Source organism: Crinia signifera, chromosome 7 (genome assembly GCF_055691185.1).
Source record: "Crinia signifera chromosome 7, ASM5569118v1, whole genome shotgun sequence".
Taxonomy (NCBI): Eukaryota; Metazoa; Chordata; class Amphibia; order Anura; family Myobatrachidae; genus Crinia; species Crinia signifera.
The window spans coordinates 40,975,653-41,000,567 of NC_139223.1; positions in this window are offsets into that span (position 1 = coordinate 40,975,653).

Below are 24,915 nucleotides of genomic sequence, written 5' to 3' on the forward strand. Positions count from 1 at the left end.
TACCGAATTTTGGATTACGGATTTTTCCGTATTTCAGAATATTTTTATGTTTCAATGATGTTTCTTGAGTTATCTTGCATTTATGTTGTATAAACACATCAAACACATGAAATACACACAAATCTATTTTATTTGTGCATAAAACAAGGTTTCAAAACATGAAACAAAGTTTGTGTAATATCTCAGATACTGAATTTGAATGCCAAGCAATCATTTTCTTGCACATACAGTATTTAGCGCCAGTTACATATCATGTCCTCAGTAGCGCTGTTATAGATGTCCCTAGTAATGGGGAATGTATGGTTTTCGGAATAATTTGGATAATGGATATTTGGATAAGGGATACTCAACCTGTACTAATATTAATTATGTATTTATTTTTGTATTTGTGAGTGGTTGTTCAGAATATAAACCTAGTTACTGTATTTATTAATTTTATAAATAATTGATTTTGTATTCCAGATTTTTTTTATAATAGGTTCATAACGGTATATTTACTAATCTCTTAATCAATGTTTGACTTCCAGGGCTAAAGCACACATTTGCTAACCTTTAAAAATGAATAGAAAAAAAATCATCTGTCAGTAAATGTGTGTTTCATCCCTGAAAGTCTACCATTGATAAGAATGCTTTTTGGATTAATTAACATCATTAAAAAAAAACACACACACATTGGGCCAAATGTAATAGGGTGTGAAAATTGGAGATTTTGGGAGAGCTTTCACATTTTTTAATGCAGCAATCATCTACACTGAAAAAACAGTAATACCCCGTTCTCACTGTAGGCAAATTCCAGGGTCTATCATGTCGACCTGGAAATTTGCCTTTTAACACGGGTTTTTCTGCAGTTTGAACGGGTCGCATACCCGGATCTCATACAGAGGTAAAACCCTTCTTTTTACCCGTGTTTGAGATCTGGGTATGCAGACACGGGTTGACCCGTTCACACTGCAGTGTTAAAAGGCAAATTACCGGGTAGAACTTCTTCACCCGGGAATTTGCCTTGCAGTGAGAACGGGGGTCCGTCCCTGCAGTCGCCGGGGAAAAGCTGTGTATTTCTCACTGGCAGTGAGAACACGGTATAATTTCTCACTTTTTGGATCTGACACCTTTTATATTTGGCCCATTGGGTCTAAAACTTGACCGATTTAATTTACTCGCAGGCATAAATGCAGGATTTCTGGGAGGGCGGGGGGGGGGGGGGGGTACAAAATAATAAATTTAGACTTAAGGGGTGAATTATCACAGCTAATGGAAGCACCAGGGATGATTGGTCTGACTTGGTGGAAAACAAGCTTTAATTAAATTGCCTGATAATGAATATCAGTAACAAATCAGCCTGATTTTTAACTCATTACGCTTCTCCCCGAAAATGAAGGGAATCCCAGTGATGTCAGTCACTGAGACTCCCCTCAGCCAATCAGGGCCGAGCTCCAGCTGTTGGGCAAATTTGCAGAATGGGAACACTGCAAATGGCTAAACAAATAAATAAAATGTGTTTATTCAAAGCAAATACTCTACACAGTATATCACTGAAGTAAAAATAAAAAGTTGCGGTCGTGTTACATGCAAATTTGTCATGTCACAATTGCCATCCAAAGTTTCCTTTGTTTGCCAAATAGGGTGATCCTATATCCTCTATATGAAGAAATTAGCAATAGCATTAAAATTATGTTGGTAAAGGAAAAGGTTCTTCTTGGGATAACTGAGCCAAATCAGAAACCTATGTGTAAAATACAGACACTTACATACTGCAATTTACAACCCCCTGAGAAAATCCTGTCTGGCAATAATATTATAAGATTTTATTACGTACAGTAAAAAATAATCCTGTCAAGGTCTGGACACTGGTTACAATTTGTTTAAAAAAAAATCCACGTTCACGTCCTTTAATTAGACTATAACTCACATCTGACTCTTGATTGCAGTGTGTTCACATATACAGCGCTTTAGGTCATTATAATATCATTTAAAAAAGTCAACCATTAGCTCATCCCAATTGCATACCTATTTATTATTATGATGCACCACAGATCACCTCTTCAGCTAGTTACTTATCATCCATACATATTTTATTCACTAATGAACTTTAATGGTGTGTACACACGGTTCGATGTGCCTTAAGATGCGATCCACGATCCGATCGGATCGGGATCGGATCGCAAGGCACATCCGATTTGCATACAATCTTGGCTATATAGTGCAGATTTGCACTATATAGTCAAGGCAGCCAAGACTTTCTGGCTTGCGATACGTGAACGCGCATCGGGATCAGATCGGGTTTTAACCCTTGCGATCTGCATCCGATTCTGATCCGATGCCGATTCGACTATATCGTCAACATCGGAAAGGAAATGTACACACTATAACACTAATCACATTACATATTAATAAACTACTAACTAACTCCATTGTGACATTTTACTTTATTTTTATTCTTATTATATCACAATGATGACTTTTGACAGTTTCAAACAATAAGGTTCTTACTAAAAATACTGTCTGAATCCCCTTCTTATAATGTTTATGATAACATTTATACAGATTGGCTTTTTATACAATTTGGAATTATGCCTGCAACAACAGCAAAGTACAAACAAGCTTATACTGTAAATTATTTTTGTGGAGGGGTTGTAGCGCTCACCTCCAAGGGACTCTATTGAGACTATGGGCAGTATTCAATGTGAAAAATTCTCCGTGCATGGCGAGAGATTTTTTCTCTGGCCATGCACTCGCCCTGTTCCGGAGGGCTCGCTGCCACTCCTGCTCCCACTATTCAATGTGGTTAAGACTCGCCGCCACTCGCGGCGAGTCTTAACCCCTGCAGCGGACGAGCGTCCGCGGCAGGGAGCTGGCAGGGTGCCGGGGGACGGTGGCAGCCAGGGAGATTAAAGTCTCCCTGGCTGCCCCAGAACATATGTGGAGGGGGAGGAGGGCTCCCCGGGACCCAGGCAGCACAAGCTGCCCCCCCCCCCCTCCTATAGCCAGCGGGGGACCCAGTATTCACTGCACCCGATCGTGCATATGTAATGATCGGATGCAGTGAATATATGAATATCTAATGAGCGGCTCAAGATCTCCGGCCCCCTGCTGGCTGCTCTGTGTAAAAAAAAATATATATATTTTTTTAAAATTAAATATATATTCATGTGCTATAAAATAAAATGCCCCTTCACAGAAAAAAAATCCTGATTTTTTTACACCAAAATTAAAAAAAAAACTTTTAGTTTAAAAGTTCACATTCCAGTTCTCCATGAAAAGATGGAGAATTGCTACACGGAGAGAGACGGAGAGACACTGCGAAAATCACTTAGAAAGACGGCGAATATTTCACATTGAATAGGGTGGTTCACTTTTGGAGAGCAAAATGCTCCTTCCAACGCGAAAACAGCACAAACCTCGCCATAAAACAAGGCGAATTTTTCTCATTGAATACTGGCCTCTGAAGCTGCTGGTCTCCCAAGAGGGGCCCACCCTCTAGAAAATAGAATTGCAAAAGGGATGAGGGGAACTGCGCTAATATAGTCTCTAATAAGTGATGAGCTACTGTATTGTACCTTATGACAAATAAGATGAGACAGGTGTGTGCTGCAAACAATCAGTATGGTTTATTGCACGTATCTAGTCAATCACTAATAGATGCATACATACGAAATTGCTTAGTGGGGCTTGTGCAGGGTGGGAACGGGTTATCCAGGTAACCAGGCTCAGTCCTGGTTGTGGGTGGGCAAAGTCACGTGGCAAACGGGGGTGGGGGTATGAGAAATGCCGGATAGTCTCTCGGTGTATATGGCAGAGATACACTGCTGGGGTCACGTAGTAGTGTGTTAATCCAATGTCTGTGAGTGGCTGGCGGGGTGGGCAGGTGTGGGTAGGCACAGGCTGGTGGTGCGGGGGGCTGGCGTCCCGTCCCCTCCGCAGTACACCTCTCACCTGTGCTTCCCGCTGGTTCTTCTTCTGGTCCTCCGTCTGTCCCTCGGCGTCTTAAAGGAATCCAAGCCGCAGCTTGATCGTGCAAGCGCTGCACAGATCAGCCGGGCTCAACAGGGATGTATAAACACCGCGACTTCCGGGTGCTGGTCACAGTCTCTCCTGCAGGCTCTACTCCCAGCCGGGAGGAGACTTAAGGTGGTCGGTGATGCAGTTGTAGATGGGCTGAATGTAGCTTCAATGTAGCTCCTTATACTGTAAGTTGTCCTTATTCAAACCCTGCCTCATGTCAACACATATACATATATAAATAGAGGGGCCCCCCTCCACAGCACCCAAGGGCCAGGGCTGAAGCCTTGGCTATCCATGACACGCCAAGTTGATAGCATTATATAATTGATAGCAAATATAATAAATATTGTGTTTTTCCTGTGAAAGTACAGGTCCCAGCAAAGCTCTCCCACATGTTGGTACTTGGAGAACCACAAGTATCAGCACGCAGGGCATTAAAGTGCACACTGGTACCTGTAGATCTACAAATTACAATAAGCACACACATACATTGAAAATAAAATTTTATTAAACATAAATGCACTGACATACTTACCAACATCCTAAGCCTACCTTTGGTCCTCTTGTCCAGTAGAATCCATAGGATGTACCTGTAACAAAATAATTCATATTAGAATTCACCTATCCCAAGGGGTTAAAAATAAAAAAAATGTAAACACAAATGGAACAGTTTAGGCTGAGTAGCAGCATGCTGCTCCTCCATACAAATGATAAGGTTCCAGGTGACTTCTGTCAATGGGAAACCCCTGAGCCAATCCTCTTAGAGCACTGCCTCTCTGATTGGTTCTTCGCTTCTCATAGAACTCAATGTTCTGAAAATAACATTAAGCTCTATGATGCAAACCATCATTTGTGGCTAACCGCAAAGTGAATTGTATTCAACCGCAAGTGTGACCCACTGACCTGTATTCAAATTAATTAGTGTGTCTTGAGACAACACCATTGGTCCCAGGTGCAGTTTGTTCATCCCAGTATTGCCTCCTAAGTGATCAATCATCTGTGTATAAAACTGCTTTCAGCTAAACACCCACAACACTCCCTCTCACAGACCAGGAAGACCCGCAACATACAACTGCAGAGATGACAGGAACACTTATAGATGCTGGTGCAGTAACCGAAAATATCTCCAATACTGACAACATCGGCTGCGTGTACATCTCTGAATAACCCCCTAGTGTTCTGTGTATAAAACCAAAAATCAGAATAAGGATTGCATGACTAAATGGACATTAATGTACATCCGGTCCTGCTGGTTTCAGTTCTATATTTATGGATAACTAGGTGATTCATCGCGCCCTTTGGGCGCTCTTCACACCAACGTCAGGGGCTCCGCCCCCATAACCTGTGAACGCGTGTATTACGTGAAATATGGTTTGTTATGGAGGGGTGGTTGTGGTATACTGCGCCCCCTTAACCTGTGAACACCTTTATTGTGTGAAATATGGTTTGTGTGGGAGGGACAGGTGGTGAAATACTATGGATGCGGGAGGGGTGGGTGTGGTGTTTTTACATGTGGAGGCGATGTGGGTGGTGGAGTGTCGATGGCGTGGGTGGGTGAGGGTCGGTTGTATCGGTGTGGCTTTTGTGATGGAGTTGTGGGTGTGTGAGGGTCAGGTGCATGTGATCTGCATGTGGATGTGGGCGTACCACGTGCACAGTAGGTGCAGTTGCGGGGTTGGCGTGGGTGGGAGGAGTGTTCGCACAGGCTGGGGAGTAGTGGGTGTGAAGCGGGTTTGTGCAGGTGCGCTGTGGGTGGGTGAGTGGTGGGTGCAGGGGTACTGCAGCTGTGTTTGGCTTAGGTGTGAAGTAGGCGTTGGTGGGGGGAGAAGCACGTGTGAGTGTGCTGCGGGTGGGGGAGAGGTGGATGCGGTGCTGCTAGGGGTGCAGAAGGGTGTCCGGAGGAGCTATTAGTGAGCTGGGCTATGTGCACGGTGTGCAGGCCACTACTTACTGCGCAAATCCTGTGGTCCAGGGCAGCCACTTTTTTTTTTAAGAATGAAGATGGGTTTGGGGATGTGGTTGGCGGAGCACTCAATCTGGTCCTGCAAACAGTCCCAGGAAGTGTGTTCTGACATAAGGGAGCCTCATAGGCAAATGGGAGGCGCTGGCATGGTCAGAGGTGGAGCTGCCAGCTATGATTCCTCCCATGAAATTGGGCACAGCAAATTGTACCCGAGTGAGTCAGTGGCGTAACTACAAATATGGCTCCCCCTTGCAAATAAAAGTTAGTAGTGTCCCATGCACCTCTAATATCCTGCAGTTTTTCACTAACGTTTTAAACCTTTACTTTCCAGAGTGGCATTTTCTTGTACCTCATTGTTGGGGTCCTGCAGTGCTGTAATGTACATGATGTAGGCTACTTCATGCCCCCCCCCCCCTCCCCTGCCCGCAGACCCCATCAGCGCTGGCTCCTATAATCCACTGTGGGGCATAGACTGGAGTGGGCATATTACAGCGGGCGGCAGGCAGCCGTGAGAAGCTGCGGTGGCTGTGGTCACTAAGCTCCCTCATCCTGGTCCGTCATATTAGCAGCACTACTGAGCCTGCTGTGCTGTCTCCGGTAAAGGCAGCTGCAGGCGCATGGCTGGTGCCTGGGCCAGCGAGGCCACACTGACAAACAGACGCACAGGAAGTAGCAGGGCAGTGCTACAGCGTGCAGACGGCTCTGCCCCCTGGGTTGGAGCCTGTCCACGGAGCAGCCTAAGTGATGAGGGCACAAAGGAGATTGGGGACCGCTGTGTGCTGCTGCCTGCAGGTGTGCTGGCATTGCAATTGGTGGGCGAGGAGGGGGCGGATCGCGTCTGGACCCTTCATTTGTGCAGGCATCATCTGCCTGACGGTGTTTGGCTCAGGCTGCCGTAGAGCCTGGCCTGTGTAGAGAGAGGCTGTGGGGGGCGGCCGCGGTCGCGGTGTGTAGAGCGGGCATGGCTAGTGGTGGGACAGGAGGGGGCGGATCGCGGGGATGAGGCTGTTAGACGCAGTGTGGTCTGGCAAGAGAGAGAGGCTGTGGGGGGGGGCGGTATGTATCAGTGGGGCGGTCCTGGGAGTGGCGGCCGAGGAGGGGGCGGATGAGCTTGTGAGTAGGACGGATGGTGTGGGGGGTGCGGTGTGTAGCCATGGGGCGGGGTTTGGACGTGTATGGGCGGTGGTGGTGTGTAGGACAGAGCTGGCGTGTAGAACCTTACAGCCCTTGGTTTGCAGTGTGGATAACGGTGGACGGGCCTGTCAATCACCCGTGGAACCCCGCCCACCGTTCCCTACACTGCTTTGAGTGACGGATCTGGCTAAATATATAAGAGATATCCTCCAATGCCACTAAGAGCAGATTATCATTTGGATCAGTGCTGGTCTGGCTTTAAAGCCTGGCAAACAGAGAGCCAATGGTTGGCTGCAATGCCTCACCTTTTGCCACTCTGTCCAGCATATAGAAACACAGGAGTCTGCTGTGAAGCCACACCCCATTGAGCCTTGGCCACACCTCTTTGTTACACAAACTGCCTCTGGAATGTCAGGGCTCTTTTAAAGCCCCAGTCCATCTCTGATTTGGATTGCCACTTTGAATTTACTCCACTAATCTGTGCACTAATGCTATGTGCTCATTATTTCCATAACTGCAGATGGGATGCGGTCATTTGGTCTACTGCATTATGGTCGACAGTCATTAGGTCGAATCCATTAGGTCGACATGCTAAAAGGTCGACATGACTCTAGGTCGACATGGGAAAAGGTTGACGTGATTCTAGTTCGAAAGGTCATTAGTTCGACAGGTCATTAGTTCGACAAGGTCATTAGTTCGACATTGTCTATGTCGACATTCACAAGGTCGACATGGAGTTTTTCACTGTTTTTTGAGCCAACATGTGCCGACAGGTGGTATTTCATGCCCTACCATCCACTAGGGCGTGGTGGGAGAATAAAATAGTGTGCCGAGCGTAGCGAGGCACTGTGCCCGACGCATAGCGAGCGCAGCGAGCGATGCGAGGGGATGCAGTGCACTTTAAACTGTGTCCATGTCGACTGTGTTGACATTCAGGTAAAAAACAGTGAAAAACCCCATGTCGACCTTGTGAATGTCGACATAGACAATGTCGAACTAATGACCTTGTCGAACTAATGACCTGTCGAACTAATGACCTTTCGACCTAGAATCATGTCGACCTTTTCCCATGTCGACCTTTTAGCATGTCGACCTAATGGATTCGACCTAATGACTTTCGACCATAATGCAATAGACCAAATGATCCCAACCCCATAATACTATCTGACTCGTGTCAGTCAATCACTACAAAATGTAGGTGTTTCTCTTTTGTCCAGGACCCAATAAACTTACTAGTTACATTACGATTAGTTTATTGGGCAGCACCGTTGCTGTAATGGCTAGTGTTACTGCCCCAAAACGCTAAGGTCTTGTGGTAAATTCCCACCAGGCCCCTAATTATGGGGAATTTCTAAATTCTCCCCATGCATTACTGGGTTTCTGCTTGGTGCTCCGGTTTCCTCCCGCGATCCAGAAATATAGTGGAAGGTTAATAGGCTCATGACCAAAAATAACTGTAGTGTCAGAGGCGTAACTCTGGGAGGCAATGGAGTCATCGGTACTTGTTTCCTAAAATGGTGCCCACTAAGCAATTTGCTTAGTGGGCTATTCTGCGTAGGGAAATCGCAGTGCATCGCATGAGCCATTTTACTGCCATGCGATGTGCGATGCGATGTGAATTTCCTGTGTAATTTATTCACTGCTCTCTCAGCCCCGGGCCATCCCATCGCATCTGCCACAAAATCCCATGCGATTTTATAGAGTGTGCAATGCCATGACATTAGGTATACAATAATATGATTGTATGTCCCAAAAATAGGTTTAACACACCCCACCCCCCCACTATCCACGCCACCCCGAAGCGTGGCGAGCGCAGAAAGCCCCGCGAGGGGCGGCGGATTGCGTCCTCCGACTTTTTCATTACCCCACTATCCACGTCGGTGTGGAGCTGATTTTATATAGTGTGGCGAGCGCAGCAAGCCCCGCAAGGAGATGCGGAATATATGTAAAGTAATCTACGGCCCCTCGTGGAGACACAGTGCAGCTTCTGCCAGTGGGTGAGGGTCCAGCGTGGCAGTACAGGGGTACAGGATGGTGGCCCTGAGTCAGTGTTTCCTCCTACTGGGTGGGAGTTAGGGTGCATGAGAGCAGGAGGCTGGGCTATGAGGCATGATAGGGGTATGTGGGCAACACAGCGTCAGCGACTCCCCAGTGGTGGAAGTTATGGTTCAGGAGAGCAGGAAGCTGGGTAGTGATAGGGGTGTGTGGGCAGGGGCGCGGGGGGGTGCCGTGAATTGCCGTGAATTGAGGGAGGGGGCAAAATTGCGGGAGGGGGGGCGCAGGTGTCGGTGAATCTCGGGAGGGGGCGGGGGTCCGCAAAGCGCAGGAGTGGGGCGTGAATCGCGCAAGGGGGGATTGCGAATTGCGGGAGGGGGGTCGCGGGGGTGCCGTGAATTGCGGATGGGGGGTAGCGGGGGTTGGGGGGGGCACGAATCGCGGGAGGGGGGGCGCGGGGGTTGCAGCGAATTGCAGGAGGGGGGGTCGCGGGGGCAAGGGGGTTGCCGCGAATCGCAGGAGGGAGGGCGCGGGGGGTTGCCGCGAATCGCGGGAGGGGTGTGTCGTGGGGGTTGCCGCGAATCGTGGGAGAGGGGGTTGGCGGCGAATTGCGGGAGGGGGGGTCACAGGGGGGGTGCCGTGAATCGCGGGAGGGGTCGCGAGGGGGGTGCCGCGAATCGCCACAAGAAAAAATCAACACAGAAAGGTCAACACATGTAAATGTTGACATAAGTGTGGCATTTCATTGGTGTCCATGTCGACACATGAGAATGAATATGAGAACATTCAAAAAATGAAAAATAAATCTAAAAATCTCATGTCAACCTTTTTCATTGTCGACCATAGCCATGGGGAGGGGGGGAGTTTGCCGCGAATCGCGGGAGGGGGGGGTCGCGGGGGTGGCGTGAATTGCGGGGGGGTTGCCGCGAACCGCGGGAGGGGGGGTGCCGCGAATCGCGGGAGGGGGGGCGTGGGGGGGTGTTTTGCCGCAAATCGCTGGAGGGGGGGTCACAGGGGGGGGCGCGAATCGTGGGTGGGGCGGCAGGTGGGCGCGCACCTGGTGCAGTGTCTTTGCTGGGCAACATGGGGAGGCAGAGGATGTCTGGCACTGTGGGCTCACTGGGCTGGTTCTCTGTCATGTGAGTCAGTCACATACCTCCCAACATGACCCTCTCCAGGAGGGACACATTGCTCTGTTTCTGGACTTCCCTCATAATATATGATTGCCATCACCTGTTTCACACATGTTATTAATTGATTAGAAAGGTGCTTCAACACAGGTGCTGGCAATCATTAATTAAGGGAGAAGTCCAGAAACAGAGCAATGTACTTATGCCACTGTGTAGTGTATACATGTAGTAGGGTACAGTATATAGATTGTAAGCTCCACTGGGACTGGGACTGATGTGAATGACCAAATATTCTCTGTAACTAAATAACCGTTACTAAATACATATTTGATGCTGGTTATAATATACTACATTTATAGCACGTCCAGCGGTGTAGCTAGGTGCCATGGTGCCTGGAGCAAGGGCATGTTTTGCGCTCCCTCCCCCCCACCTCCCCACCACCACCAATTTGTGTTGTGCAAATAAAACTCCATAAGTCAGCAATACTATGAGAGTTGTTGCCTCTGTATCCCCATGACATTATCAACAACCCCGAGACGAGGCTGACCTGACTTTGACCAGCGGACACCTGTCCGGTGACTAAGACGTGCAGGCCTACTAACACCCTGAGGGATATTCAAAGGATCCACTGTAATTCTATATCATCTCTAATGTTGGGTACGAGCAATAATATTTTCCTCCCATCAATAATATCTAAATCATTGCACTAGAAGGCGCTGTTCACTCTTTTCTAGCACATTACCCAATCGGACAGTACAACAACAGTCCATAAGGAGAACAATAGCTGTCACCCATTAAGACAGGGGGCGGGATTCTCACAGTAACGCTGCGGTAAGGAGCCCATAGGCTTCTGCAGGGAATCGCCAGTTTTTGCAGGGGATTCCCTCCGCAGCGTTGACACTGCGGAGAGGGGTTACTGCATACAGAAATGCGGTAAAAACCCCGATAACAGGGTTTTACCGCATTTCTGCTTTAGAGAATCCTGCCATGTGAGTGTTATCAGAATAACTGGATGACTAACAGACTTCTAAAGGCCCCCATATACTATGTGATTTGGGCCCGATTTCACCCGATTCAGATGGACCAGGCCGTGAAATCGTCCCAAAACGCATGTGCACATTAAATTTATTGTATCGGACCCATCACTGGCTTTTTAGCACCCGCGATGTAATGGGTCCAAACCCAGGTGTATGTGCAGCAGTGGGTCGATGCGGTGGCTGGGGAGGCAGCAGGGTCCGTGCAGTGCTGGGGAGGCAGCGGTGTCCCTGCGGCGCTGGGCAGTCAGCGGCAGGGTCCCTGCGGCAGATGGGCAGTCAGCAGCGGGGTCCCTGCGGCGGATGAGAACTAGTAGCGCTATTGGTGGGGTGGGAAGCGGTTGCTGAATGTAAAACTATATTTTGAAAAGACTGGCCAGCCGTTTATTGGCTGAGAGAATTCTCTCAGCCAATCAGTGGCCTCTCATCTTTTCAAAATATGGTTTTACATTCAGCAGCCGCTTCTTGCGCCGCCAATATCGCAACTAGTTCCCATCCGCTGACTGCCCAGCCACCACAGGGACCCCCTGCCTGCCCCACATGGACCCCGCTGCCCACCCCTGCCAGCTCCCCATGGATTTAAATGCAATAAATCACATGCAAATCAAGTGCCAAATTGTAAGTGAGCCTCCCGGGGAGCTGCCGAGGGCTCTCAAGGGCAAACTTGTCCTTAGGACAAGTCGGACTAGTCCAAGGACATCTATTTTCACGGAAGCCATATAAGTACTTTTTTTTAAAAAAAAATGTATTTCTATACGTCTATTAAACATGATATGAAAAAAAAAAAAAACAAGGAACAATTCAAAAATAACAAGCCTGATTATTTGATAGTCAGATTTGCAGAATGATGTAGGACGCTATATCTCTGAGAAGAGTAAATTCATACTTCATGTATATATCATAGGCGCAGTGTATACAAAGACAGGGAGGACATTATTTCAGGCTCTCTGAGAGATTACGCTCCTTCTCATTGACAGACAGAAACAATGAATTAGAGCATCGATGCATTCGACGGAGCGAGGGACGATGAAATGTCTGCTGGTAGTAGGAAAAACCTGCATTGTTGGAGAATAAATTCGGATATTAGCTCGGTACATCTCTGCAAAACAATGGCATTCCTGCAAGGCAAGATATCCCTCAATGATACCCTACAGTATGTAGAATATATTATCCGCAAGCACAATGGAATATACAACATTTGTCTACGATGCTCAGCAAAAACCATCAATTATTCACAATTCAAGAGTCTAAGTGGTGCTGAGAAATGTAGGAAGTATTTTTACACGGCAATCAGGGATTTCTTTTGAGTAACAAAATAATTAAAAGATTTAGAGAAAAAAAAATGTTATTGGTCTATTCTGTATGTGGATAATGGAAAAATAACTTAGGGACCGATTCAAACCGGATCGCACGGGCGTGAATTCGCAGCGCACAGCGTTTAGATAAGATGTTGCCCCGCTAGAATTAACCCCTTCAGTGGCAGTCCCGGAAATTTTCCGGCCCACCCTGCGGTGCCGCAGCGGGCAGTCCTGGAAAATTTCCTGCCATGCCACAAACCTACAGGTGTGCGCCAGTGGTGCATCACCTCACCGGCGACCCCCACCAGACAGCTCCCTCCCCACCTCCACTGTTGTTATAAAAAAAACCTCTCACCCTCGGTCTGGCGATCGTACGCCGGAGCTCCCTGCCTTTGAGAGAGACGACGGCAGGCTCAGGTATGTTCTGCACGGCTTGGGGAACTCGGGATCCCTCGAGTGTTCGGGCGCCCGAGTCCTTCCGAGCCGCCCCGAACATCCCCGAGCCTGCCGCCTGCTGCCGGTCAGTGTGCTTGTATGATTGGCAGCAGGCACAGCGGCAGGGGAGCTCTGCTAAAGACCGCTGGAGTGGAGGGGCTGGGGTTCACAGGAGGGGAGGGGAGCGCTGGGAACCACCTACCCCATCAGTGGACAGTTTTTTTGGGACAGGAAAAACCTGTCCTAGTTAGGTACTCCTGCCCCAGAAAAACCCACCACTGAAGGGGTTAATGTGCTCGCTGGGGGGTAAATGTATGAAGCTTGGAGAAGTGCTATCTATCCCAATAAAGAACATTATGTGCGAGGTGATAATGCTCCAGCCAATCAGCTCCAGGGCTCGCAAATATAAGACTGAATTATATTTCCTGGCTCTGGACCAAAGACGGGCGGGTGGCTGACATCATGTGACGACAGTGCAGGTGGGCGAGGGTGCCCGCACAGAAACCCCTGCGCATGCGCATAACTGACTATGCTTATACGCAGGGCACAACCATCGGTCCCCTGTGCGGACGTGCGGGGGACCGAATGGATTAGAATCAGGGGAGGGCCTACTGTACATGTATGCTGTAAAAACACCTCTGAAGAGGTCACAGTCACACTGGGGTCACCAAACAAAGCTGTCCGCAAGCCCCCCAATTTTCTTTTGTTACTCACTCCATGAATTATATAACTATATTTTGTTCAAGCTACTGTATGCTTCTTAATACATATTAGTGCATTGTTCAGCAGTTGCTTAGAAACCACTATGTATACTGTATATTTATTTATTATATATATATAAAAAAAAAAAATTATACCACATTTACACGCACACACAGACATTCTAGGGTTCATTTTTGTTAGCGGTCGCTTAAACTACTAGTATATTTTTGGATTGTGGGAGGAAACCGGAGTACCAGGAGGAAACCCACACAAGCACGGGGAGAATATACAAACTCCACACAGTTAGGGCCATGGTGGGGATCGAACCCATGACCTCAGTGCTGCGAGGCAGTAATGCTAACCATTACACCATCCATATGGTCTGTATATACACACAGGGGTGTAGCCAAAACTTTGAGCGATCTTTTGCAACATTAGCCAATGACCAAGAGACACCTCTCCACAAGAGCTGTTCATTTCATGCCTCATCATAGTGCCCTAGTACATTTTCTGAACCACAGTAGTGCCCTAGTTTGTTATGTCACACCATTCGCAGGTCTTCTAGGAGGGGCGGGGCTAAATTGCACGATTTGCTTCTTTAGCCCCTCTCCCTCCCCCAAAAATCCGCAAATCGCAGGAAATTAATGCTGCTGCGGGGAAGTTTCTGGGGGAGGGGCGTTGGTGTCTGGGAGGATTGCTGACCTTTCCGGGGGCCAGGAGAGGGACACTATGTTGAAGCCATTCCATTCATTAAGGGCCAAATTTGTCCCCAAACGAACTGGGAATTCCCTGGCGGACACAGGCGCCACATGACGTCAGCGCCCAACCAGAATTCAGAGTACAGCGGGCACTAGAAAAAGTCAGTCCAGGCTGACTTTTCTCAACGAAGGCCAGAGAAATTATTCGGTGGTGACGATTCACAATTTAATCCGTGCAGAAGTGACAGGCCTGTTGATGATAATGGCTATAAAGTACATGAAAGGTAATTATGGTAAAATACTGTTTTCTTCATGACAAATATAAATATAACATATCCTTTTACCTATAGTATTACAATTCCGAGAGACGTTTATTGGCATCATGCTTGCGCAAATGGCATGCAGCCTGGTAAATGATTACACAGACAACCTGAATACTCCTCTTTTCCATTACCTTTCATTTGATTAAGGTATAAGTGATCACGGAACACCAGCTTTTCAGCTCAGAGAAGGAAATTGCCTTTGTCTTCTGGAAAAACGGTCACAAAAGCTAAGTATCAATACAATAGAAATGCTTATATTACTGTTCATTCCAGACAACTGTTTTGTGATGAAAGAGTGCTACCCGTTCCTGTGTAACTCAAGCGGAATATTTATATTTTAAGTAGTTCATTAAATAAATGGGGTGCAAATAAAAGCAGTTTCTGCAGTGGAATTATCTGGCCCAGTGGTTCCTGAACTTTCTTGAGTCACAGCACTCTAGACCAAGGGGGCGGCCAACCTGTCTACCAACGGTTCATGTATCTCAGGCAACCTGTGGATCTATAGTAGGAATGATTGCAGCAGGTTTGACAATGTAACAGTAATGACTAGAGCTGTGCACCAGCTAGGTGGTCTGGAAAATGTGGACCATTGGGAGATCTCTAGGACCGGTTTTGGAACCTCTGCTCTAGAGTATCAGTACTTTTTTCCGGGCACACCTAGGATAAAAGTTAAGCCACTTATGCTTAGCTTAGGGTATTTTATGTGGTTGTGTACAGGTGTGCTGTTGATTGTCCACAACACTGGTTTTGCCTATCACTTTGAACACAAATAATATGATTTGGTCCTTGACAACCAACCCGAGGCACCCCTGCAACAGCCTTATGCAGGGGCAAATTGAGGAGTCAGGCTGCCCTAGGCATATTATTGTCCGCTCTCATCCCCCATCATGTCACTGCTCCCTTTATTTTGGGGGAAGTTCAGATGCCTAGAGACCCCCCCCCTTAAGTAACCTCAACTTCACCCCACTATCACCTCAAGGACCACAATTTGCTGCCCACTGTTCCACTCCCGTCAGGGTGTGGTTTACTAGATCTACAGTCAAAAGATAGACAGTCAATAGGTCAGCCCCAAATGGTTGACATGCAAATATTTGACAGGGTCAAAAGGTCAAGGTCAACCGGGTCAAAAGGTCAACATGCTCCAGACAAAGCACCTCACTCCGCTACCTCTGTGCTCTGTATACTGTAGGTTACTATTCGGGACTGTATATCTTTTTTACTGTAGATCTATCAACCGGACACCCTTGTGAAATATGTACATATTGCTAATCATAGTTTGGCCTGCCAAGGTAAGAAGACAGCTGATAAAGGGGTCTATGTACTAAGCCTTGGACAGCGAAAAAGTGGGTGGAGATAAAGTACCAGCCAATCAGCTCCTGTAATTTTTCAAACACATCCTGTAACATGGCATTTAGGAAATGATTGGTTGGTAGTCTATAGGCCCATACACACTGGGCGACGTTGAGCTGAAAGCCGCTCAAAACAGCAAGTTTGAGAGGCTTTCAGCTCAAAGCCGGCCAGTGTGTATGCCACGGCGATGAGCGGTGAGCGCTGCTGCCCGCTCCTGCATTATCGCCAGGAAAGCCGTCCATCTGCTGGTATTAATGTTTTCCCCCTGCCCGGCGCTGACATCACCAGGCAGGGGGAAAGCGGCTCAGTGTGTATGCACATCTTCCTAATGGTTGAATTAGGTATATGATACATTCTTTAAACTGTGAGGTATTTTGCTATCTTGTATGCCATATTTATATCAAGAAATTAAGATGATTATCCAAAGCACAAAAGATCACCCAGGAAGATGTCTGATATTAGACCTCCAACCCTGAAGAAGAAACATTATGCAGGTCAGCAAAAGGGGCAGATTGTATCTTATCTTATTCTGTGTATATCTTTCTGAACACTCATAAGATATTTGATTATGCTGAACGCATTACATACATTATATATACAGTATATAGCAGAGGTGTATAATGCATTCCATTGTATTATAGAGCTTGGTTGGTTAGTGGCACAATATATTATACTACTGTATCTGTCTTTGTTTAGCATGGACTGTACAGTATGTTTGTAGCATTTCAAAAATGTTGTCTTAGTCATTTGTGTGTTAAATGTATATTATTCTATACTTGCGACTCGCCCCGGCTTCACATGGGAAGCACTAATTATCTATAGCCAGATGACATGGATGGGGGCGGTCATGTGACGAAGTTTTAGCAGATATCTATAGGTACGGTGCCTTGCTACGCCCAAGAAAAAAAAAAAACATATATTTAAGGCAAATGTGAAATTATATTTATTTTATTACGGATAGACAATGTTTTTTTATTTTTTTTATTTGGAGTAAATACTTATACATTTTTCGTTGTGCCAACTCGGGAGCAAGCCACATACAACTGGGCGTGTGAAAAACATGAATTCTCAAAATTTAAGCCAGCACTAGTCAACAATTGGCCTTGTGCTTTGTTGATGGTAATAGCAAACGCAAGACGCAAAGGGAACTGGAGCTGCTTGAATTTAAATGGTAAATTGTTGGAAATCATCGGTATGCGTGGAATCAGTACGTCTTTGCCTTTGAATTTGCCACCAACGATTGTTGCCTCGATTCAATTTGGTGACAATGTTTTGATGGTCAATCTGGTTCCGTTGCACAACTTTGGTGAAAATTGCCCAAAAAAATAATAATAATAATTCTGTTGATCCAATCACTATCAAACTTCACAGGATCACCCGCTGGGCTAATCTGAAGATTGCATGAAAATTTCATCAAAATCGGTCGCGCCATTTTGGAGTCCATAGGGAACCCATTGCACAACTTTGGTGAAAATTACTAAGAAAAAAATAAAAAAATTCTGTTGATCTGATCGATTTTGAGATATATATATATATATATATATATATATATATATATATATATATATATATATATATATATATATATAGATGCACTAATTATATGCAAATAAAGCGAGCTGAAATGACGGACTATAACTAAAACAAGCAAAGATGAGTATCTGCGTTAATGAATAAGGTGAAATGGCTCGTAGAATGGGAATGTAGAATCATGCCTTAATGACCAGAAAAATTGAGAAAGATCCTATTAGATTCCATAAGGTTAAGTTAAGTTCAACTCTGATATGAGATAATTGTGTAATTACCAATACAGGAATACAGGAATGTGTTCTGTGACAGCTGTTTCCGCATCTACCATTAGGCAGCAGGATCTGGGGGGGTTTCCAGCATGTCTGCCTATCGTAAAGTTAAGGATCTCTATGAGGAAGACCTCCTTGTTTTACTTAACGCAGGTGGTGGCTGTGGAACTCCTAAGACACCGCCACACTTTCACTTGGGGGTCTGGAAAGTGGATATCGGTAGTGTGGGGTAGGGAGGGTGAGGGGCTGTATGTTGAAGCTTAGCCCAAGGTCCTGAGAACTCTCCATGATGGTTTTCTTGGATCCAAGACTTTTTCCCTTTGGGTTTTGCTATTCAATGAGGGATAGAAAGTGGAACGCAGTGTATAAGTATACAGATATCACTGTGCTTATTTTCTCGCACCTCCAGGACAAGTCTGATCTCAGTACTTGTGTATTTTCACGGCGCCCGATATATCAGATATGATATTGGCCGATATATCGTATGCGATATCAGGCGATATATCGGATGTGATATCGGCCGATATAAATCGATGCGATCCGTACCGATTTTTGACGTGTTCATAATGATTTTTTTATAGTGTGGCAGTAATCCGCAGCCGCTCGCCACGCTTCGGGCTCGGTGGCTCGCTGCGCTCGCCACAGTATATAAAATCTACTCCATGCGTAGTGGATAGTGGGGTTATGAACAGGTCAAAAATCGGTTAGAATCGCAACGATATATCGGCGGATATCACATCCGATATATCAGTCGATATTGCATACGATATATCGGGCGCAGTGAAAATGCACAAGTACCCTGATCTATCCTGAAATTGTTCATTTTGCGGAAAATCATTGGGACTTCCTCTGGGACCATGAAGCATCTACCTGAGGACTAATTAAGCAATTGGTAGTTTCCAATTAGCTTACTTAGTCGGTTATTACTCACCTACGCAAGAGGTGTCTTCTTTATTCGGTGTCAGAAGCCATAAGTACTGTATGTGTGTGTGTGTGAGCCCACTGTACAGTATGTGTGACACCCCAATGTGTAGTGCCATCCCCCACAGAGACAACCACTGGAAAAACTATATCTCCCATCAGCTCTCTACCCAGGAGCGGTGGAGACCACCAGAGAGATGAGATCATTTTTATATTGTATTTTTCTAACACACTGCAGGGTTCTGAACTCTCAAAACTTCAAAACCATTTTTTTAATTGGATACTGTTGCTATCGGGAGTGCAGATATCCATTGTAATCCCAAACTGGGAGCGAGGTATGCAAAAACCTCACACAAAAAGAAAAAAAGATGCAGATTATTATTATTCAAACGTTCTAATTGTATTACATTGTAATGTATTACATTTTGCAATAATCTTGGCTTGGGTTATAGACTTACCCACCATGTCCAGGTAGCCTCATTGGGTAAGTCCCTAACGCTCTAAGGGTTCAAGCCTAGAGCATGGGACAACCAAAAAACAGCCCTTCCAAACCACTCAAAACTCATCGCACTGAGCAAGTGAAATGTTAGAGTGTTACATAAACTCCACACAGACATAGGCATTCATCCACACTCACACTACTTATCTAAGAAATAAAGACGCGTACAACTGAATGGGCTTAAAGGGGACGGCTTATTTATTTTGAGCAGGGGCGGCCTATTTGAATCTAACTAAAATTTATGTCCCTGCTCTAACTAAGGTGGCGGGCAAAGAACGGCATGCAAGATAAATAACATTGCTGAAAAATAACAAAGTAATAAAAATAACAAACTCCGGATCTAAGGGCCTCCTGCCCTAAATTGCCAAGGACCGGCCACCTGCCAGCGTCCAAGACAACGGCTCAATTATGAAGCGGACTTTTCAAAAGGGGCCACTTGCCCTTAAGGTCAGGGGGTTGACCTTCTGCCCCTGACCTCGCAATATCACTAAGGCAGAGCTCACCACTCTGCCCGAGTCATCAAAAAATTGGGCCACCTGCCCTAAACTACAAATGTCCGCAACAATTTACGCTATCCGAAGTAGATGATCGTTAAGGTCCAGATGTGGGCCCACCTGGATCGGTGATGCCCACATCTCGACATCAACCACCAGCTAAGTGTAAATACAGCTCTAATTTAACTACCGTTCTTTCCGCCATATCAGTTCAACTTGAACTGACCCGCCACCAACCTAATTACAAATACTCCCTCAACTAAACCTCTAGACTTCTCAATGCATCTATCAGATTCTGAAAAAACAAATCCATCCCGACTAAAGAGAGATGCACCCCATCCGGCCTGTACAGGGTCTCGTTTCTAAAGGATATGGCCTCGTGCCTGACGACCACTCCGCCCTCCGTTACTATAGCCCTGCTGACTACGGAATTGATCCGCCTGCGTACCAAATCGATGGCACCCGGATTAAGTGCATCTCTCCAAACCCTCCTAGGTATAATCTCTGACCAGAAGAAACGGCAAAATCTCCATTCTCTGATCAGGTCCAGCAATAAATTCCTAATCTCAAATCGAATATTGAGACCGGAATTATGCGTGAGGTCGTTGCCCCCCAAGTGAATGATGACGAAGAGTGGGTACCCAAACAACCTAACCGACTCATCCAAAAGACCCCTCAACGCGGACCACCTCATACCTCTACGCCCCAGCCAACGGATAAATCGCGTCTCAGGGAAACGTTCCGTATCCGTGGTTACCTGGGACAGGGACAACCAATAAATAAATGAATGCCCCACCATCCAAATCATATTGGTGTCCAAGCGTTGACCTGTAAGTCGAAATGATAGATAATGTTAGAAAGATTGAAATAAAGGCAAACATATGGCAAAATTTTAACGGGCCCGGGAGATTCCCTTAAAGGTGATTTTGGAGATCTATATTAAATTGTTGATAACTAATAGGACTGTGATTTGGGTGATCTATTTAAGACTAATTGATTATTTGACCCACTTAAATTATTTATAATGCCTACTTGTTGTTTCTTATTTTGTGGGGTGTGGGGGGGGGGGGGGGGGGGGGTCACCCGATTTGACTTAAGGCAAAAAACACAAATCTTCCACCAGTTGGCTAGAGCCTAATTTAAGACTGGTGATAACACAAAAAATTCCTCAAGGCCCCCCAAACACTAAAGCGCGTTTGGGCGAGCGGCTACTCCTCAAATGGGCTCACTGGACTATGTCGGCCTGATGTATCGCTTAAATGCACCAGACCGCCATCTTCCGAGTGCTCGTATGTCGACCTGAGACCAACCCGCCGCAGCGGCTGCCGCAGCGGCTGCCGAAGCGGCGCCGATACGGAAAGAGTGTGTCCCAAAGTCGGCTGGAGAAAGACCCTGATGCAATATACAGCGCCTGAAAACCGACCTAAACTGGAAGTTAGTAAGGGGGGACCCGTCGATGTGCATCAGCCAGGCCCCGGGCAATTGGGGCCGCAACTCCACGTAAGCCAGAGCCGCCGCCACCGGACAGATCCGGCGATCGCCACTCCGACCCAAATGGACCCACTGACCCCTGCCCGCTACATCGGTCTTTGAGCGCTGTATCTTGCACCATAAACCGTCGTGGTGCACGTCGACATGGCCGAACAGCATAGGCGAGGAAGATGCCCTGGTTGCGGACACCAGTTCGCCTACTCTGAACGCCCCATGGAAAGCCATGGCAAAGGCCAGCCTGAAAAGTCGAACCTCGTAATCGTCTGAGCAAATTACTCTAAGGGACCTCGAGATCCGACGCAACAGACCGGCATCAATCGGCCTGCGCCTGTCGGGCAAAACCGGCCTGGTTCTGGCCCATCCCTTTAGCATCCTTGAAAGGATGAAAGACTTGGTAATGTCTCTCTTCCCGCCAAGACGCAAAAAGAATGATATGCCTGCCAGAGCGCGTCCAACAAAACTTCTGGACTTACCCTCCGTGAACAGGTTCCATACATAGGCAATAATAAGACGCTTAGAGCTCTTACCTGTGCCACCCTGTTCAAGCATGAACTCGCTCCAGCGCTCCCATGAGGCCAGATAAGCTCTAAAGGTAGCCGGCGCTAGGGACCGCAGGGCCAGCTCCTCTACCCCTCCATAGGCACCTGCCATAAAAAAGATGGACATTGTTCACCATACTTCTGGGCTAAAGGCACAAGTTGCCCGAATCTTACCCATTCGAAACGGGACAATGCATCCGCTACTTCATTAAGTACGCCTGGGACGTGCTTGGCTCGCAACGTAATGTTGTTCGCCAGGCACATCATCACTATCCGTGCCAAAATACGCAAAACTGGGAGAGAGGTTGACCTTAGTTGCGTAATGGATTGGACCACCCCTAGGTTATCACACCAAAAGACAACCTCCCTGTTTCCCAATTCTGCGCCCCAGAGCTCTAAGGCGACCATTATTGGAAATATTTCCAATAATAGCATATTCTTGGTCATGCCGTCTCGTGCCCAAGATTCGGGCCAGGCATCTGCGCACCAACGTCCCGCATAAAATGCGCCGAATCCGGAAGATCCTGCAGCATCTGTATATAATTCCAACTCCGCATTTGCAACGGCTGGAGCTTGCCATATGCATATGCCGTTGAAATTATCGAGAAACATTTCCCACACTTTCAGATCCCTCTTCATTTCTGAAGATAGACGTAGAAAATGGTGGGGTTTGCGAATCCCGACGGTCGCTCGCTGAAGTTTTCTACAAAATATTTTGCCCATGGGTATAACTCTACATGCGAAATTAAACAGGAACAATAAAGATTGAGCCTGTCTAAGTGTTAACTTAGCAGCCGCGATGGCATAAAGTATTTCGTCATGTAGCCGGCGTACTTTATCTAGAGGAAGTTTACACAGACCTAGCTCGGAATCAATTTCGATTCCAAGGTACACCAAATTAGTAGTAGGTCCCTCGGTTTTTTCCCCTGCCACGGGAACCCCGAAATCTCTAAATAAATCAAGCGCTGTTTCTAGTAACCTAAGGCACAGGTCAGAACTTGGAGGACCCACTAAAAGAAAGTCATCCAAATAATGAGTAATGCTGTCAGCTCCCGTCACTTCCTGTAAGCACCACTGCAAAAATGTGCTAAAGCGCTCAAAATAAGCACATGAAATGGAGCAACCCATGGGCAAACATTTATCTATGTAAAAACCCCCATTCAATTTAAATCCCATGTACTGAAATGCGTTCTTATGTAAAGGTAATAGTCTAAAAGCTGACTCAACATCCAATTTGCACATGAGGGCACCAGGACCAATTTTTCTAATGATGCCAATAGCATCCTCAAATAAAAAATAATTAACTGTGCACAAATCGTCATTGATGGCTTCATTAACAGACGACCCTCTAGGACAAGAAAGATGCTGAATCAGCCTGAACTTCCCTTTAACTTTTTTGGGAACCACCCCAATAGGGGACAAAATTAGTCCCTCAACTGGTGGTGTTGAAAACGGGCCTGCCATGCGACCTAGTTTTACCTCGGCTTCAACTTTTTGCAATATTATGCCAGGATATTCCATGGCGGAGCGTAAGTTTCCCCTAGTTCCCGTATTAATTGGAGCGGAAACAGGTAATTGGAAACCTTCTGAAAATCCGAACTGCAAAAATTTTGCTCCATCTCTGTCCGGATACCGTTCCAGCCATGGTAACATCCTGACTAATACTATTGGAGTTGGGGCTCTATCCAACGACAGGTGCCGCTGGACCGCGGCTTTGTTTTGTCGTGGACTGAGCCCCACCTCCCCCCCCAGTTGGTGGTTTTGTGCAATCCTTGATTGCGTGTGGGCCTCCGCATCTGAGACAAAGGTGCCGAAAATGACACCGGTTTCCCAGGCTGCATTGCCCATTATTAAATGAGTAGCACTTACCATGGCCAGGCTTAGTATTACCTCCCTTATTAATGTTATTGTAAGGCCTACTCCCATACTGCCTTACCCACCCCTTATTCTCAGCAGCCCTTATAGGTGTAGCTGATTCGGCAACCTCGCCGTATAACTCTACGTCTTTTTTACCAAAATCGTACACCTCCCGGCCGTGCTGCTTCCTCCTAAACTCTTCGTCGTAAACCCGCCAACCGGGACCGACGTAAGAGGTGTAGAGTTTATGAATAAGGAACTGGTATCTCACCAGGTTCACATATTCATCTGGATGTGTCTCTAAATAACAGGCCGCAAAAATAAGTATGCCTCTAACCCAGTTATTATAAGTTCGAAAGGCATCCTCGCTAGCGGGTCCTTTCTTCCTTGCGGCTAGGAGGGCCCACCTATCTTTGCTTGTTAAAGCAAAGATATCTACATAGCGCCCTTTTCTAATCCTATCCCTAGCCCTAGGGCGCAAACCCCGCTTAACAGCGGTGTTCGCGCACTGTACTGCATCGGACTCGACCGATACATTAGAGGATCCTGAGCTATGGGACCTATATTCTCTACGCCTCTTCCGCCTTCGTCTCCTCGCGACGCCGTCCGAAGATGACTTATCTTCGGAAGACGTTGATGCCAACGAGGAATCCGAGGTTTCATTTCTGCGCTGTCTCTTCCGAGACTTTGCAGATCTTTTCCGCCTAGATTTCTTCTCTACGGATGAATCCTCAGACCCACCACTGCTAGCCCCGGTATTCATCATTTGTCCAGTCAGGATCATTCGTGGACTCACCCGTATCAGATGATGCTGCCCTCCTTCTTCCACGCACACCCCTTCCTTGACTTGACGATGGTCCTTCCATGGCTTGCTCCGCGGAATCTTGACCTGTCAATAGAGGTTCATTAACAACCCCCATCACAGTTGGGACATTCGGCGATACCCTTTCAGCAGAGGAAATGGCATTTCCCCCTCTCGCCGCAGTAATAGTTGGAGCTATCGCTTTGGCTATGAGGTCAGATACTGACTCCAGAGTTGCCGAAGGGGCAGTGTCCCCCTGCCCACCTGGCCCGGTGGTTAACAGAGGAGCCACTGCCGACACCACTGCTGCGCATATAGATGTAAGCGCCGATGTGTCTAATGACACGGTGTTACCCTCTGAGTTTCTCCCTGCAACCGCGTCCGCATATGAGCGACCCGGTTGCCTCCTGGCCCCTTGTGGCACCCTATTGGTCTCCTTAGCCTTCTCT